Source organism: Neoarius graeffei, chromosome 13, assembly GCF_027579695.1.
Source record: "Neoarius graeffei isolate fNeoGra1 chromosome 13, fNeoGra1.pri, whole genome shotgun sequence".
NCBI classification, from domain to species: domain Eukaryota; kingdom Metazoa; phylum Chordata; class Actinopteri; order Siluriformes; family Ariidae; genus Neoarius; species Neoarius graeffei.
Genome location: NC_083581.1, coordinates 74,256,633 through 74,271,496, shown reverse-complemented (window position 1 = coordinate 74,271,496; position 14,864 = coordinate 74,256,633).

Below are 14,864 nucleotides of genomic sequence, written 5' to 3'. Positions count from 1 at the left end.
TCACCTTCTGTCCAGAGTTCCTTGAAAAGCTGTGTTAGTTCGTATGCAAGCTTCTCTCCGCCATATTTGTACACTTCTGGAGGGATACCATCCTCACCTGGTGCTTTGCCACTAGAAAGCTGTTTAATAGCCTTGATTATTTCATCAGCAGTTGGTAATTGATCAAGCTCTTCAATCACTGGGCTTTGCGGCATTTCTGCAATCGCCTCTTCAGAGATTGTTGACTGGCGGTTAAGCAACTGATTGAAGTGCTGTGCCCATCTCTTAGTAATGAGTGAGGGTTCTTTGATCACAGTGCACCCATCAAGGTCAAATAGTGGGCTAGCTCCTCTGGATGAAGGTCCATAGACAGCCTTGAGTTCACTAAAAAACTTCTTGGCATTCTTTGTATCAGCAGCTTCCTGTAGTTTTCTTGTTCTGACTCGCTACCAGTTGTCCTTCATCTCACGTAGCTTGACTTGAGCCTTCTGCTTCACATGGTTATAACGATCTTTCTTTGCCTGTGAGTCTTTGTTGTTAGCATACTCAACATGAAGTGAGTGTAGTTCGTCAAGCAGAGCATTCACTGAGACATCATTTTCATCAAACCAGTCTTTGTGTTTCTTCTTTACATATCCAAGAGAGTCAACCGATGCCTGATATACTTTTTGGCGGAGCTCTTCCCAATGACTGGCTGCATCATTATGCTCAGTGTTTGCAAGATCCACGAGGGCAAATACAATGTTCTCTCTAAGAGTTTCTTGTGTCTCACTAGCAACAAGCTTAGCAACATCTAACTTCTTGGTTGGTTGGACACGTTGATGCTGTCGGCTCACTTTGAATGAGATGAAAACTTTGCTTTTCAGAAGAGCATGATCAGAGTGACAGGTTGAAGCTTTAGCTGCACATGTGAGTTTAACATCATGCCAATCTTTCTGCCTAATGATGATGAAGTCAATTTGGTGCCAATGACCAGAGCGTGGATGTCTCCAAGTTGTCTTAAAGCTGTCTTTCTGTGTGAAGAGAGTGTTGGTGATAACCAGCTGCCTCTCAGCACACAAGGTCAGCAATAGGGTGCCATTTGAGTTTTCCTTTCCAACTCCATGGTGACCGAGGACTTTCGACCATGCTGTATGATCTGATCCCACACGAGCGTTAAAGTCACCAAGTAGGAACAGCTTATCAGAACGTGGCACTGACTGAATGACATGGTCTAGCTGTTCATAGAATTCTTCCTTTGTCTGGTCTGAGTATGCCATGGTTGGAGCATAGGCGCTGATGAAGGTAGCAAAACCGCAGTTTACTTTCAGTCGCAAGGTAGCAAGCCTGTCGCTGATCCCCTGCGGGAGCTTGTCAAGGAACTTCAGATGTTGGTTACGTATGGCAAAGCCAACTCCCGATTGTCTGGCTTCATTTGCTGGTCGACCACTCCAAAAGAACGTATAGCCAGATCCATGTTCTTCAAGTTGTGAGGTATCTGGGAGACAAGTTTCAGAGAGCGCTGCTATATCGATGCCATAATGTCCCAGTACATTTGCTACAACAGCTGTTCTGCGCTCAAGGTTGTTTGGGTTGTCCTGAAGAGTCCGGACATTCCATGCTGCAATATTGATGTTCGTCTTGCCTTTATGTCGTATGCGAATACTATTTCTTGTTCTACCGCTAAATTGGATAATCAGCTCGCCACGGTAAACAAGCAGATTGAAGTGGAATGAGCTTTTTTTTTTTTAGGAATCCTTTTATCTTCCCCTCCCCTTCCGGGGAAAGGGGTGCTATCCCATAGGCTGCTTTGTCACTCGAGCAGGATACGAAATGAGTCGTCATTCCAAGTCGACATCAAAGCAACCATCACACCCGAGCCGCCTGCGTGGAGATTCATGGCTAGAGGCTCCCAGCAGTATCCTCCACCTGCCTCCGTCGTCATTAGTCCCTCGCCGTAGGGCTTCAGAGAGAAAAACCTGCACATAGTCTAGGAGTAACGGGGTTGTGCAAATACATCTGATACTCCTCTCTCATCCTGTGGACATCGATTACTGCAGGTGCATTGCCGCAATGTGCAGAGGATAGGCACAGGCGCAGCAACTGGCCAGGATCCACTTCTTCGTGGACTGCCCTACTCGCTGGTTGCCGCAGCTATCACAGTTCATCCGCCTTCACCCATTTGGTTCCGCCGTTGACCGCTATCCCATCCCTAGGTAACAAGGGTATGATCAGTTTTATGGCGCCAACCAACCCGCCAGTTGTAAAGTGGATACTATCGGCAACCTGTGCTCATTTTTATAGACGTTAGCTGGGACTTGCTAACCCCACACACGGCCTCTCCACTCTACCCGGATGCAGTTTAATGTCATACCCAGGACTAATTAGATGTGTACGGTCCTACTAAAATAATAGCCTCATGTTTCATTAAGGTATTTACAAATGTAAGATGATAGTGTTAGGTTGGGCATCGAACCCGGGTCACTGGTGTAGTAACCCAGCAAGCATCCACTAGGCTAAGCAGAGGAACAACCCACATGCAGAGGAGTGAGATCAAAGCTACGTTCAAAAAGTTTATTTGCCCAAGCTCAGAAGTCCAGGAAAATCCACAGCTTGTGAAAAAGCAAAAAATCCACAAAAGTTCAAACATACAGGAGATACGAGAAAAAAAAAATCCAAAAGTTTCAAGAGTCCAAAAATCCAAAACCGAGGAAGAGAAAGCAAAAAATCCAAACGCTCAGAAGATACAAAATGGCAAGGCTCTAAGTTAACAAAAAATAGTCCAAATGACCCAAGAGAGCAGTATTCCAAAAACACAAGTAAACAGGCAAAGGTACACAGAACAAAAAGAGACTAACCCTGAAACAGCACAAAGACTCAGTAACTAGAGACACAAAATGGGGTAGTATAAACACCCAAAGTAATAGAACACATGACCAGGTCAAAATTGCCAATTAAGAAATAGGCGGGACAGTTAACAAAGAACAGGTGGGGCACAAGACACATGAAAAACAAAGAAGCATATGGCTGTCAAAAACAAACATGACATGACACAGATACAATAGCAGCCTCTAGAAGCCAAGATAGTCACAATGCCTTACAGGACCCCCCCCCAAGGAGCATCTCCTGACATTCCCAGGGTGATCAGGATGGGCCAAATGGAAGTCCCGACAAAGTCCTTTGTGCAAAACGTCCCAAGAGGGGACCCAACAGCGCTCCTCAGGCCCATAGCCCTCCCAGTCAACTAGGTACTGGAGACCGCCACGGACCCGGCGGGAGTCCAGCAGGCGGCGCACAGTGAACACAGTCTGTCCACAGAGGATGTGGGGAGGCAAGGGATTCCTAGGGGCAGGGGCATAAGGGGACGACAGTACGGGCCACAACAGGGACACGTGGAATGTGGGGTTGATTCTCAGAGACCGGGGCAACTGGAGCCAGTAGGCAACAGGGTTCACCCTGCGCACTACCTTGAAGGGGCCAACATAACGAGGGGCAAGTTTGCGGTTCTCCACCCGTAGAGGAAGGTCTTTAGTGGACAACCAAACCCGCTGCCCAGGGTGAAAAATGTGGGCAGGCTGTCTATGGCGGTTGGCCTGAGTCTGGTTGGCCCTGGAAGTAAGGATGAGTCCTCCGGACCTTGTTCCAGATCTTACGACACCATCTCAGGAAATGATTGACCGAGGGCACCCCAGCGTCCTCCTCCTGTTCAGGAAACAAAGGTGGCTGGAACCCGAAGTGGCATTGGAATGGATACAACCTGGTGGCCGATGACTGAAGGGTGTTATGGGCGTACTCCGCCCATGGCAGCCAGGTGCTCCACGACATCGGGTTATCCATTACCAGGCCTCGCAGGGTGGTTTCCAGGTCCTGGTTGAGCCTCTCAGTCTGGCCATTAGACTGGGGATGGAACCCAGAGGAGAGGCTGGCAGTGGCCCCAATCAGCTTGCAGAACCCCCGCCACACTCGGGAGGAGAACTGGGGCCCCCGGTCGGAGACGATGTCCTGTGGGAGTCTGAAGACTTGGAAGACATGGGTGAACGTTAGTTTGGCCGTTTCAAGGGCAGAAGGGAGCTAGCATAGAGGTATGAAATGACAGGCCTTTGAGAACCTGTCGACTATAACTAGAATGACAGCGTTACCTTGTGAATCTGGAAGGCCCGTGATGAAGTCGACCACCACATGAGACCAGGGACGCCGAAGAATGGGCAGAGGATGCAGGAGACCCTGGGGATGCTGCCGTGGGTTCTTGCTTCTGGTGCACACTTCACAGGACAGGACGAATGACCTCACCTCTTTCTCCATGCCTGGCCACCAGAAGCATCTTTTCAAGAAATCCAGGGTCCTCCAAGCTCCCGGGTGAGCAGTGAGAGGGGATGAATGACCCCACTGGAGAACCTTGGCCCGAGCTTGACGTGGAATGTACAAGAGACCAGGTGGCCCTGTCCCAGGACCGGGGTCCTGGAGTTGAGCTTGTTGGACGGCCTTCTCAACACCCCAGCGGACAGGGGCCACAATCCGGGACACAGGGATAATAGGCCCAACTTCACTCTCCCTGTTAGTGGAAGAGAACTGTCTGGAAAGAGCGTCAGGTTTGGTGTTCTTCGAGCCAGGGCGGTACGACAGGGTGAAATTGAACCGACTGAAGAACAAGGCCCACCTAGCCTGTCGTGGATTAAGTCTCTTGGCTTGCTGGAGGTACTCCAGGTTTTTGTGGTCCGTCCAAACCAGGAATGGATGTTGAGCTCCCTCCAGCCAGTGCCTCCATTCCTCAAGGCCCAGTTTGACAGCGAGCAGTTCTCGATCCCCCACATCATAATGGGACTCCGCAGGACTCAGACGGTGGGAGAAGTATGTCCTTTTCCCAAGAGCTCGGGACATGATGCTCGGAAATGGCCAGGCTTGCCACAGTAGATGCAGCACTTGTCCCTCCTTCTGCGCTCCCTCTCAGATGCGGAGAGACGAGTACGGCCAACTTGCATAGGCACCGGACAATCACCGGAGGAGGTGGACGGACTCCAGGTTGAAGCAGTGAGGTAAGGGAAGCTCAGGTCTTGGCGACGCTCTCTAATCCTGTTATCAAGGTGAATGGCATGTGAGGTCAGAGTTTCAAGGTGACTTGGGCAACCTATAGAGGCCAGACCGTCTTTGATGGAGTCAGACAGACCATGGTGGAAGGCTGAAACCAGGGCAGTCTCATTCCATCCACTGACTGCTGCGAGTGCCTGGAACAAGATGGCGTAGTCTGCGACACTTCCTCCCTGCTGGATAGACATGAGCTTCCTGGCTGCATCTTTGCTGATGTCCACCTGATCGAAAACAAGAAAGCATCTCCTCCGTGAACATCTTGAAATCGGAACACTCGGGTCCCTGTCTCTGCCAGATGGCTGTTGCCCAAGCTCGTGCCTTATCAACTAACAATGTTATTACATATGCGATCTTGCTGCGGTCAGTAGTGTAGGTGGTAGCCTGGAGCTCAAAGGTGAGTTGGCACTGGGTAAGGAACTCCCAGCACTCACCGTGCTTGCCATCATACCTCTGTGGTGCAGGAAGGCGGGGTTCATGAGGTAGCATGGCAGGAGGTACTGGAGCAGGAGGTGGATCAGGTGGGGGCAGAGGAGTCAGCTGTGCAAGGGCATTCCCAATTTGCTGAAGCAGTGCATCATGGCAAGCAAGGGCCTCTTGTTGGCTTGCAAGTGTTCGTCCATGGTAGCTCCAAAGCTTGTTAAAGCAGCCATAATCTTCTGAAGTTTTGTCGGGTAGACAGCTGAAGAAGCCTCTGCTGGGTCTTTCTGTTAGGTTAGGCATCGAACTCAGGTCGCTGGTGTAGTAACCCAGCAAACACCCACTAGGCTGAGCAGAGGAACAACTCAAGTGCAGAGGAGTGAGATCAAAGCTACATTCAAAAAGTTTATTTGCCCAAGCTCAGAAGTCCAGGAAAATCCACAGCTTGTGAAAAAGCAAAAAAATCCACAAAAGTAAAGTTCAAACACACAGAAGATATGAGAAAAAAAATCCAAAAGTTTCAAGAGTCCAAAAATCCAAAACCGAGGAAGAGAAAGCAAAAAATCCAAATGCTCAGAAGATACAAAATGGCAAGGCTCCAAGTTAACAAAAAATAGTCCAAATGACCCAAGAGAGCAGTATTCCAAAAACACAAGTTAACAGGCAAAGGTACACAGAACAAAAGAGACTAACCCTGAAACAGCACAAAGACTCAGTAACTAGAGACACAAAATGGGGTAGTATAAATACCCAAAGTAATAGAACACATGACCAGGTCAAAATTGCCAATTAAGAAATAGGCGAGACAGTTAACAAATAACAGGTGGGGCACAAGGCACATGAAAAACAAAGAAGCACATGGCTGTCAAAACAAACACAAATCACCTAGTTGTCAAAAACAAACATGACATGACACAGATACAATAGCGGCCTCTAGAGGCCAAGATAGTCACAATGCCTAACATACAGTTTATTACATTTCATTATTGATGGTGACTGCAAGTACCACAATGCAATGTTTGTCATTTGGACATTATGTATGTTTCGCCCTCAAATGTTTATGGTCTAACCAATCCTGTGTGGGTTTGGAAGTGGTGGTATGAATTGGGCCAATTAGAATTTGGGACGGGGATGGAGAATCTGCAGCTACTGAATACGCAGATGCAAGAGGCCAGAATGCATTTTGGGTACGAGGTTCACGGATGTAGAGTTGAGAGCTGAAGGAGTTGGGTTCGTGGGGAGAGGTTTGTTTGGCATTTTTGGAGAAGGAGTGCAGCTAGTGGGTTACTGGCCCAAATGTTAAGTGTCTGTAGAGATGGGCTCCAGAGTGTTTGCTTTCACCTGTTGAGTTTGAAAGTGGGCTGCCGGACTAATAATTTTCGCAGTTTTTTTTTCAGGTCAGTGCTCCCTAAATTTTATCAGTATGTGTACTTTGCAATGAGAGGGGCAAACACACTGGATCTTGTTTACACAAACATTACTGGCGCGTACCAGGCAGAGCCCTGCCCCCGCCTCGGCTACTCAGACCACATCTCTCTTATGCTAATTCCAGCATACAGACTGCTCATCAGATGCTCCAAACCAGTTCTAAGGCAGGTGAAATCCCAGCCAGAAGGGGCCATCTCTGCTCTCCAGGACTGTTTTGAAAGAACTGACTGGGACATGTTTAGGTAGACTGCAACCAATGGTGACTGCACTAACTCTAGAGGAGTACATAGCATCAGTGACCAGCTCCATCAACAAGTGCATTGATGTTGCTGTCTCTTAGACCATCACCACTCACCCCAACCAGAAACCGTGGATTATTGCAGAGGTGCATGTACTACTGAGGATCTGAGATGCTGCCTTCAGAGCAGGTGACAGTGCTGCCCTGAGGGTAGTGAGGGCCAAACTGTCTCAGGCCATCACAGCAGCAAAGCATGCATACACCCAGAGAATCCACAACTACTTCCAGGACAGCGGCGACACATGGCACATGTGGCAGGGCATCCAGGCCATCACGAACTACAGGACAACACCACCTGCCTATGACAATGATGCCTCCCTTCCAGATGTGCTGAACAGCTTCTGTTCATGATTTGAGGCACAGAAAGGTGTGCCAGCAAGGAAGACCATCCCTCCTACCAATGACCAGGTGCTGTGTCTGACCATAGCTGATGTGAGGAAAAGTCTATGCAGAGTCAACCCAAGGAAGGTTGCTGGACCAGACAACATCCCCGGTAAAGTGCTTAGAGGACATGTAGCCCAGCTAGCAGATGTTCTCACTGACATCTTCAACATCTCCCTGAGCAACTCCATTGTTTCAAAGTGCTTCAAGACCACTACCATCATCCCTGTGCCGAAGAAGTCTTCAGTGTCCTGCCTCAATGACTACCATCCCATTGCACTCTCGCCCATCATTATGAAGTGCTCCGAGAGGCTCATCATGAGGCACATAAAGACCCTGCTGCCTCCCTCCTTGAACCCCCTGCAGTTCACATATCACCATAACTGGTGAACAGATGACACCATAGCCACCACCCTTCATCTGGCCCTTAGCCACCTGGACAAGAAGGAAACATACATACAAATGTCAAGTCAAGTTAAGTCAAGTTTATTTGTATAATGCTTTTAACAATAGACATACTGTTCATAGACTTCAGTTCAGCATTCAACACAATCATCCCTCAGCAGCTAATTGGAAAGTTGAGCCTGCTGGGCTTGAACACCTCCCTCTGCGACTGGATCCTGGATTTCCTGACTGAGAGACCTCAGTCAGTCTGGATTGGGAGCAGAACTTCCAGTACCACCATGCTGAGCACTGGGGCCCCTCAGGGCTGTGTGCTCCGTCCATTGCTGTTCATTCTGCTGACTCACGAATGTGCAGCAACTCACAGTTTGAACCACATCATCAAGTTTGTTGATGATATGACTATGGTGGGTCTCATCAGTAAGAACGATGAGTCAGCATACAGAAAGGAGGTGCAACAGTTATCAGACAGGTGCAGAGTCAACAACCTGTCTCTGAACATGGACAAAACAAAAGAGATGGTTGTTGATTTCAGAAGAACATGGAGTAACCACCATCCATTCTACATCGACGGCTCACTCATGGAGAACATCAAGTGCACCAAATTCCTTGGTGTTCATCTGGCATAGAACCTCACCTGGTCACTCAACACAAGCTCCATAGTCAAGAAAGCCCAGCAGCATCTCTACTTCTTATGGAGGCTGAGGAAAACCCGTCTCCCATCACCCATCCTCACAATATTCTACAGGGACTATTGAGAGCATTTTGAGCAGCTGCATCATGGTTTGGTTTGGGAATTGCAACATCTTGGATTGCAAGACCCTACAGTGGATAGTGAGGATAATTGAGAAAATCATCTGAGTTTCTCTTCCCTCCGTCATGGATATTTACACCACACACTGCATCCGGAAAGCTGCCAGTGTTGTGGCTGACCCCATACACCCCTTACACTATCTCTTCACCCTACTGCCATCTGGAAAAAGATACCGAAGCATTCGGACCTACACAGCCAGACTCTGTAACAGTTTCTTCCCTCATGCCATCAGCCTCCTCAACTCTGAGGGACTGGGCTGATTCTCATGGATTGTTTAACACACCACTCCCACTGCACTCTTTTCACAGTGGACAATATTGCACTATTGCTTACAATATTACAATGTCTCTTTCACACACAAAGTTTACATTTATTTATTCCCTTTTCATACTACCTCAATATACACACTCAACTCTGCAATTTATGCTATTTGTGTCATTTATTGTCTGCAGTGTTGCACTTGTTGCACTCTTGCACTTTATATGTGTTGTAGAATGTAGTCCTGTGATGTTTAATGTAGCACCATGGTCCTGGAGAAACGTTTTGTTTTAGCTGTGTACTGTACCAACTGTATATGGTTGAAATGACAAATAAAAGAACCTTAACTTTACACAGTGTCCCAACTTTTTTGGAATTGAGGTTGTACAATAAAACACAGCAAGAGTGTGAAAAAAAATCACTCTGACTGCTTTACCAACAACGCTGGTAAGTTTGTGGATGCTCTTTAACGTAGATGAAATGGGTGGCTACAAGGTCATTTGGAATGCTTTTTCTGGCAAACTTTATTTAAAGGGGCTGCAAAGCAAACAGACAACTGGTATTACAAGTAGGCCAAAAGTAGGGTATAAGTTTACCTCATTAAATATTTTAAATGTGAAGGTAAAAATTGATTGATGAAGGAAAAGAATGAACAATTATGATTACATGTTTGGTAATAAAATAATGACAAACTAACTTAAAGCCATTTCTGTCATGAGACTTTTGTCTTGATGCTAAATCAAATCAATTTTAAACATGCAGTGTATCCGTTTTATTATTATCTCATCTCATTATCTCTAGCAGCTTTATCCTGTTCTACAGGGTTGCAGGCAAGCTGGAGCCTATCTCAGCTGACTACGGGTGAAAGGCGGGGTACACCCTGGACAAGTCGCCAGGTCATCACAGGGCTGACACATAGACACAGACAACCACATTCACACCTAGGGTCAATTTAGAGTCACCAGTTAACCTAACCTGCATGTCTTTGGACTGTGGGGGAAAACGGAGCACCCGGAGGAAACCCACACGGACACGGGGAGAACATGCAAACTCCGCACAGAAAGGCCCTTGCTGGCCATGGGGCTCGAACCTGGACCTTCTTTCTGTGAGAAGACAGTGCTAACCACTACAGCACTGTGTCCGGCAAAGCAAACAGTCATCAAATTGCTGCAAAGCAAACAATCAGGTATCTGCGGCAATAGGAATGGAATACATTCATTACGGACTGCCGATCCCAGGATAAAGTTTTCTATTCACAGCTGAAGCCCATGCCCTGCTCCTAGCACTTGAATAAATAAAAGATACCAAGCAATGTGATTTATACAGATTAATAATCTGTACAGAATTGAATGCCTGTACATGCCTGTACCAAGACTCAGACCCCTCCCTATGATTGAGCCCATGTCCATATCCCTGCTTGAACTAATATATGTCCAGGCCCATGTCCTTGCTCATGCCTGAGCCTATGTCCATGCACCTGCCTACACCCAAGTCCATGCTCAAGGCAGAAACCTATGTGATGATCTCCTGCACCATGCTTAGACCAGAGCCATTAGTGACACTCACAATGGCAAAACTCAAGCCAAGGATCTCCCTGGGCTCTGAGTTCCGGTGAGGACATCATTGCCAGCCCTTGCAACCCCATCAGTCTCACTAAGTTCACTGTCTCTGCTGTGAACATTGCCATAGGTGGTGTGCTGACCAGCAGCTATGGAACCCGCCTTGACTGAGTTGGAAGCATTGGGAGTTGCTCCTTAGAGGGGGCTCCTTAGTCACGTCATTGCTGGAAGTACTTAGGCGCTAGGCTACACTTCTTGACTTTGCTTCCCAGAGTGCACTATGCAGCATATAAACATGGTTGCCATGGACTACAAAACCCAGCACCTCTGTCACCAGACTTTTAACCATGCACACTTGTTTCTTGTTTAACTAATGACTGCTCACTGCATTTAAGGACTTTAAACACACACACTCACATAGTGAGGTCTTATTTAGCACACTGGTGTCTAAAGCTGTGTTCACATATATACCAGTACGAAAGTGGTATAACTGTATCGATACAAAATATACCGGTACAGTTTAGTGCATCTGTCCACACTAGCGAGAAATGTTTGCGGTTTTCTTTCACGGTAGTTGAAATGCGCGTGCGTGAAATGTTTCCGTGGTTACCGAGTAACTTCCTTCCGGCGGATGAAACAACGTGTGTGTGCTTTTTGTTGTCAATGTACAGTCTGTATTTCTGGTGGTCATTTATTCAGTCGAATCGTATAAAACGCGTGAGACAGTTGAGAAAGAAACAAAGAAAATGAATCTCCGTTCTTCACTATTTTATTCAGCGAAGACATCAATTGAGGTGTGTGACTTTGCGCATGTGCATTATATTTGTATCGATACAGAACCGTGTCATCTGTCCACACTACAGTGAAGCACTACAGTACCGATACTGTACCAGTACGAAACCCATACATTTGTGGGTTTCGTACCGATACAGTTATACCGTTACAGTACCGGAATAGTTGCTAGTGTGGACAGGTGTTGTGGTATGAAAGTAGTATCATATCGGTACAAAATCCCTAGTGTGGACAGGGTATAACTCTATCAAGCCTTTGTATCTCTGTTTGGTGGGCAAAAAAGCTGACTCAACAGATCTGCTTTGTTAAAAGGAACCCGAATTTCCATAACCACAAATAGAATGGCAAACACAAGCATTTGTAAAAGCAGAGCTGACAGTTTTCTAGAAACTGAAATATGAAACAGCTTCTTTTATTCTTGTTGCTTCATTTTCATTACAAAACTGCTGTATAAAGCAAAACAACTTCCACATTTGTGTTTTGGCCTGCAAAAAAAACCCTTACTGGGAAAAATTTCGACATTTTCTGCTATCGATTGTTCTGCACTGAAATGCACTCAATTTCACTGGATTAGGAAACATGTCAAAGCAAGTGGTATTTATTTTAAAATGATACTATAAGCACATTTTTACTATAAGCAAAACATTTTCAAAAATATATTGTTTGGAAAAAAATTGGGCCAATACTTACATTAATTTTCATTTCTTTATTCATAAATAATGGCCTCATCATGTCATGTAAATGGGCGATAGGCAGATGTAAGTGCTGAAAGAGTTTTGTTTTTTAAAAGCAAGCTGGTAAACTGATCCAAAATGTCAGGCAAAAGCAGAGTGAAGAAACAGGCAAGAGTCATACAAGGCACAGACAGAATATCAAAGGCTGAGATAAAGGGAGAAATCCCAAAAAACAAAAGAGAATCAAAACCAGAAAAGCAATACAATTACAAAGGCTTGATAATGCCAGACACAGGGTACTAAGCGTATACTTTGTAAAGTCTGTCTGTTTAGGAGAGTCCTTATAGTTATGCACTGTGATTGCACTCTGATCAGAAACAAGTGCATGTGTAACAGAGGCGGTTTCTCCCTTCCCTCTCTATCTCTGCGTTAGTGAGATGGACACCACAGCAGATCTGGGTTTGAGTGTTTTATTGCTCTCTCTGAGAGCAATAAAATGTATTACACCACTCTACCCAATGGAGAATGAGCGTGCAATATTGTTACAATATTGCACGTTGTCAGAGACAACATGATATCACATGTCGGAATTCATGTGAATATCCAATGACAAAACTTTTCTGCTGCGCATGTGCAGAACCATTTCTTTATCTGCCGGGAAAGGGAAAAGACGAGGCTAATCCAGTGCTACTGCTAGGATTAGCTATGCTATAATTAAGTACTCAATAAATAAACTGAAAATTGAAACTAAAGACCCAAACAGGCTACCAAAAGGCTACCAAAACTTCATTAGATATTCTTCACACATATTTACAAGAGGAAAACATATACCAACAGACATAGAAAAAAAACTGGGAAAGAGACACCTTGGAGATGTAAAACTTCCGCTCTAGCGAATGACTGTGACAATTAGTAAAAATAAAACATAGCCGCGAGGGGGCGACACGGTGGTGTAGTGGTTAGCGCTGCCGCCTCACAGCAAGAAGGTCTGGGTTCGAGCCCCGTGGCCGGCAAGGGCCTTTCTGTGTGGAGTTTGCATGTTCTCCCCGTGTCCGCGTGGGTTTCCTCCGGGTGCTCCTGTTTCCCCCACAGTCCAAAGACATGCAGGTTAGGTTAACTGGTGACTCTAAATTGACCGTAGGTGTGAATGTGAGTGTGAATGGTTGTCTGTCTCTATGTGTCAGCCCTGTGATGACCTGGCGACTTGTCCAGGGTGTACCCCGCCTTTCGCCCGTAGTCAGCTGGGATAGGGTCCAGCTTGCCTGCGACCCTGTAGAACAGGATAAAGCGGCTACAGATAATGAGATGAGATGAGATAGCCGCAAGGTTTGCTTCATTAAATATGGAAGATTTTGAGATAATTTTGGCTGCCAGGTAGCTCTGTTGTGTGAAGTTGTCAACGTTGATTTTAAAATATGTCTGTGAAGGTTCTCAGTTATCCAGGTCATATAGTTATCCATAGGTGCTAAAGAAGGCAACTGGACTTTTTTGAAATTCTTGGCATTTCACCTCTCACCTAAAAGGCTTCTTCAGTTCTCTCTGACTAGTGGGGAGTTCCAGGTATTTATCCTCTCATGGACCAAAAGCAACCCTAAGGAGAGTTGTTGAGGTCACATGGGTTGCTGACCCTCTCAGTCATCCTGTATGTGTTAGGGTCAGTGGAGGCTGGGTGTGAACAGTGTTAGCAGCAGTGGCGGCTGGTAGTCTTTCAAACAGGGTAGGCTGGTCGGTTATGATATTTCCAGATTTTAAAAGAAAAAACATCAATTTTGCCCATACTCTTGCCTCTGATCTGGCTGATTGTTGGCAGCGTCACAAACTGTGAAATAACAGGTTCTTTTGGCCCATTAGCCTACTGTCCAATATACATGATGGTGGTGTTGGGGGGGGGGTATATTTTAACATTTTATATTTTTAAATTGTGGCATGTTGTTTAAAAATTGATCATTATTGAAAGCAGCTCTTTGTCAGGAACCTCAGCAGTAGAGCTGGGTGCCACACATTTCATTCAATGACACTTTCCCTATATTTTACTTATTTTGACTGAGAAATGTTTTATTGACAATTTTGATAACCCTTCACTTTTAATCCAGGTCTGTAGTGTGAAATGTTCTCGGCTGTGTTTTTGTTTAAAAATGTTTTCCAAATTGTAGCTGTGTTTAATTCATATCCAGAAAAATATATATTCCAATATAATATACTCAGCATAAACATTTTAAATAGATTCTATATTTTTGGTCCATCCATAACATATTACTAAAGTAGCCTATTTACTGTTGTTGATGTGGGTCACTTGCTGTTAGCCAATTCACTTTCTCGTACCAGGAGAGCTGAAAGGAACGAGTATTATTCCCTACCTTTTTCACCAAGTCAATTTGAGGCGTTGGTCTACCCTGCTCTTTAATTTTAATTTTTTCCTCGAAAGGAAGACTGGCAAATGGCTTCGCCAAAATTAAATCAGCAATGCTTGGCATCTGTGCGCAGCTTTCTTGCTAGCTGACTAGCCCCCTCAAGTTCAAGTTCAGTCACTCAAATAAACGAAATTTCTGGAACTAAGATAGCAAACTTGACAACACTACATATATTTACACTTTATTTACAATGAAAATATATACAAACTAAAAAAGCTGGTAGAAAAGGTATGTAATGAATTAAATCGAAATGTAAGCTGATCTCTTAGATTACACCACAGCACTTCCGATTCCGCATGCGACTGAACTGAAATTCACCGCTGCCTGTCTATAGTTGAAACGAGCTGTCAATCAAAGAAAATATCCATCCACTTTCACCAATCACCA